Source organism: Dendrobates tinctorius, unplaced genomic scaffold (genome assembly GCF_039654945.1).
Source record: "Dendrobates tinctorius isolate UK_male_01 unplaced genomic scaffold, ASM3965494v1 ptg000038l, whole genome shotgun sequence".
NCBI classification, from domain to species: Eukaryota; Metazoa; Chordata; class Amphibia; order Anura; family Dendrobatidae; genus Dendrobates; species Dendrobates tinctorius.
Genome location: NW_027361706.1, coordinates 33,013,132 through 33,018,109, shown reverse-complemented (window position 1 = coordinate 33,018,109; position 4,978 = coordinate 33,013,132).

The following is a 4,978-nucleotide window of genomic DNA, read 5'->3' as shown; positions in this document are numbered from 1 at the left end:
CACCGAGAGGAGCCTGTGAGGAAAAAGCTGGACATTTACCGACAAGAGAGACGTGAGAGACTGTTCCCAGAGACTGCTCCCCGCTCCCGTTCTGAGAGAAGCATCCCCGCTACCCTCCGCCTTGGCGAGAGAGGAACTTTACCTCAGGTTGTGGCCGTGAGTACCCGTAACCAGGCCACAGAGGCCTGGGCAATTCCCCCTAGCCTTCCCCCATCACATCGACCCGGCCGTCACCGGCCTGAAGATACGCCACCTCGTCACAGGCGAGATAAAAGTCTCGCTACCCTGGCTTTGGGAGAGACTCCTTGATAAAGGACGGCTACAGGTCATCTGGGGAACTGCGTCATCACCGCGCGCCACCTCCATCATTTCCTTCAGGGCCTGTTGCGCCCCAGCGGCAGCGCTTTCTTCAGGGCCTGTTGCGCCCCAGCAGCAGCGTTTCCTTCAGGGCCTGTTGCGCCCCAGCGGCAGCGCTTTCTTCAGGGCCTGTTGCGCCCCAGCGGCAGCGTTTCCTTCAGGGCCTGTTGCTCCCCAGCGGCAGCGCTTTCTTCAGGGCCTGTTGTGCCCCAGCGGCAGCGTTTCCTTCAGGGCCTGTTGCGCCCCAACGGCCTCGCTTTCTTCTGGGCCTGTTGCGCCCCAACGGCATCGCTTTCTTCAGGGCCTGTTGCGCCCCAACGGTATTGCTTTCTTCAGGGCCTGTTGCGCCCCACCGTCATCACTTCCTTCAGGGCCTGTTGAGCCCCATTCCTTCCTGGGGAAGCGAAACTTCAGGACAGCTGCCTCAGCGACCTCAACGCAGCCAAACTCGCAAAACCAGCAGTCCCTGGAAGGCTAAGTGACTTTAGAATTTTAATAAGATTGTTGAGTCCCTGCGTGGACTGTTTGTTTGGTTCGCAATTGTATGTTTGTTCAAACAAGCCCAGTGGCTAAAGCTAGATAAAAGTTATTTTGCAAACCATCAGTCGTCTAGTGTCTCGTCACTGCATCCTGCGAACCTGCTCCCCATACTGTGGATAGTAGGAGATAACTTATTTTCATAGGACAGCTACTTTACATTCTTTTCCCACTCCATCACCTTATAATTAGGAGGAGTCCAAACCTGATCTTGTTAAGAAGCATGCACTACTAAGGAAATCCAGAAAACATGAACTGTTGGCGGTTCTTAAGGGCTGAAGTTGGGGAACACTATGCTATAGATATGCTATGGCTTTAAGAGATGGGGATATCTCTTAAGACTTTTTTTCCACACATAAATAAGATTTTTTAGGGATACACAATTAATTTGATGAATGGGAAATGTTTGCATTTGTATTTTCTAGCTCACAGTATTTAGCTAAAAAAGTGTTATTAATTATTGTTATTAATAGTAGGAAGTAATGTTATTGTGATGATTTCATAACTTATGTTACACTGCTTGTAAATGCACTAATACTTCAACTACTGTCCTGGGAATCACATAATTTCAAAATACAATCAATTTGAAAATGTTCTTACAAAAATGACTATTATTTAAGTAATATACACTCACTGGCCACTTTATTAGGTACACCTGTCCAACTGTGTGTTAAGACTTAATTTCTAATCTGCCAATCACATGGCGGCAACTCAGTGCATTTAGGCATGTAGACATGGTCAAGACAATCTCCTGCAGTTCAAACCGAGCATCAGTATGGGGAAGAAAGGTGATTTGAGTGCCTTTGAACGTGGCATGATTGTTGGTGCCAGAAGGGCTGGTCTGAGTATTTCAGAAACTGCTGATCTACTGGGATTTTCACGCACAACCATCTCTAGGGTTTACAGAGAATGGTCCGAAAAAGAAAAAAAATCCAGTGAGCGGCAGTTCTGTGGCCGGAAATGGCTTGTTGATGCCAGAGGTCAGAGGAGAATGGGCAGACTGGTTCGAGCTGATAGAAAGGCAACAGTGACTCAAATTGCCACCCGTTACAACCAAGGTAGGCAGAAGAGCATCTCTGAACGCACAGTGCGTCGAACTTTGAGGCAGATGGGCTACAGCAGCAGAAGACCACACCGGGTACCACTCCTCTCAGCTAAGAACAGGAAACTGAGGCTACAATTTGCACAAGCTCATCGAAATTGGACAGTAGAAGATTGGAAAAACGTTGCCTGGTCTGATGAGTCTCGATTTCTGCTGCGACATTCGGATGGTAGGGTCAGAATTTGGCGTAAACAACATGAAAGCATGGATCCATCCTGCCTTGTATCAACGGTTCAGGCTGGTGGTGGTGGTGTCATGGTGTGGGGAATTTTTTCTTGGCACTCTTTGGGCCCCTTGGTACCAATTGAGCATCGTTGCAACGCCACAGCCTACCTGAGTATTGTTGCTGACCATGTCCATCCCTTTATGACCACAATGTACCCAACATCTGATGGCTACTTTCAGCAGGATAATGCGCCATGTCATAAAGCTCGAATCATCTCAGATTGGTTTCTTGAACATGACAATGAGTTCACTGTACTCAAATGGCCTCCTCAGTCACCAGATCTCAATCCAATAGAGCATCTTTGGGATGTGGTGGAACGGGAGATTCGCATCAGGGATGTGCAGCCGACAAATCTGCGCCAACTGTGTGATGCCATCATGTCAATATGGTCCAAAATCTCTGAGGAATGCTTCCAGCACCTTGTTGAATCTCTGCCACGAAGAATTGAGGCAGTTCTGAAGGCAAAAGGGGGTCCAACCCGTTACTAGCATGGTGTACCTAATAAAGTGGCCAGTGAGTGTATACAGTACTGTGCAAAAGTCATAGGCAGGTGTGCAAAAATTGCTGCAAAGTAAGACTGCTTTCAAAATAGAAATGTTAATAGTTTATTTTTTTAAACAATGAACAAAATGTAATGGGAATCAGTCAAAAATATAAATCAAATCAGTATTTTGTGTACTGTCCTTTTGCCTCCACAATCTCATCAATTTATCTTGGTACACTTGTAGCTGCACACATTATATTTTTGACTGTATTTTTCAGCATGGAGGACACAAAAAATGGTAATGTTGGTGGCCGTAGATGCAGTTATTGGCCAAAAAAACTTAGTGCAGCAGATGAAAGACACATCATGATTACTTCCCTTCCAAAATTGGAAGATGTTCAGCAGTGCCATCAGCGCAGAACTATCAGAAACCAGTAGGGCACAGCTACACACATCTACTGGTCGAAGATATCTGGCTAGAAGTGGTCTTTATGGTAGAATTGTGCATAAAAACCATAACTGTGATATGGAAATAAGGCCAAGTGACTCAATTATGCACAAAAAAACATGGGAACTAGGAAGCAGAAAATTTCCTGCACGTCCTCTGGACTAATGAGCCAAAATGAGAAATATTTTGCAGTTTATTCACCAACGGGCTGGAGAGCAGTACAACCATTAGTGTCTGCAGGCAACAGTGAAACATGGGGGAGGTTCCTTGCAAGTTTGAGGCTGCAGTTCAGCAAATGAGTTGGGGATTTGGTCAATATTAATGGTGTCCTCAATGTTGGTAAAAAAAAAAGGCAGATACTTATCCATCATGCAGTTCTGGGTCACCCTCGCACACCCAGGGCAGCGGGGTACTCGGTACCGGGCCGGTGTCAAGGCGGGAATGTGTCACAGCAGCGGTGACCCGGTCCTTGGCCCTGGGCGCGCAATATCAATGGTGGTGATGTTAATGATGTTAAAGTTTATATGAATAGTTTGTGACGCCACCCGTGGTGTTTGGCAAGTAAGATGGTAAGCCAACGCTGCATACAGATCCGCTGGGACTGATGGTGTGGTGCAGCCGAGATGGTAAAGCTTCCCACAGGTGGAGCTGTAGTCCCAGGGCAGTGTAGGCGCAATGGATGAGGAGAGGTGCAGAATGGTATGGATGCTGGTACCCAGGTGTAGCGGTGCTGGAATAACTGGAGGACACCAGAGTATGCGGTTCCAAAGCTTTACTCACTGTTTGCAGTTCACACAACTGCCTGCCTCCATACTGTGTTCTCCAGGTCAGGGCTCCAGCCAACCTCAAGGCAAGTTAGGATTCTCCCTTCCACACTCCGCCAACATGTACCTTACTGAACGACTCCTCCAATGCGCCTTTAGGTGCGAAGCACTCCAGTACTTAGTTACCCTGGAATGCCTCTCTCTAGGTGTTGCTAGTCTTTACTTGTATGACAGACAGCTGTAGCCTGCTTCGGGGACTCCTCACTACGTCCCAGCTCTCTATTCAGTTGCTGTTGTGTCCCAAGTCTATGATGGGAGCAAGGCGTTAGTGGCTCACTACTCCTCCGGTGTCTGTTGCCGGACATAAAGGTCCAATCAACCTCGGGGACCGGGCCCTGGCCTTTGCGCTCTCTGGACTGGAAGGGTTATCTCTCTTTCTTCTCAACCTGCTTCCCACCGTCCTTCTATTCTCCTTCGTTCCGATCTGTTCTATCTCTCTTATGGAAGGTTAGGTTATCAATCTTATCAGTCTCTTTCTCTGGTCTTTCTCGTGCCAGCAGCCCAGATCACTGGGACCTGCTGCAGCACGTCCCTCAGACACCCATCTTCTCTCTTCTCTCTCCTCCAACCAACTAACCTCTAACTCTCACTCTTCCCACTCTTTTATAACTCCACCCGCCTCCCCAGCATCTCTCGTGTTACGAAGCCAGGGACCACAAAAGGCACCCTATGACCTTTCCAGCATAAAGCATGGATGGGTCCCTGCTGAACTATCCTGTGTGTGGGGTGCAGGTGTTGGAATGCGGAAAGGAGTTCCCAGCCTATCTGGATGGTGGGGCACTACACCTTAGGAGAAGGTGCAGTAACTCTGTGGCGACTGAAGCCTCAGGGGCACCACATACCCCCCGTTAAACACAGCACGTCCGCAGGTTGCAAGACAACAAAAGGTACAATACAGGAACACACAAAAATTTTTAAATGCTATTCAACAATACTTATCTAATCTTCCTAATGTAGGAGGCACATTTCTTAAACGTTACAAACAGGTTAACTTCCTATC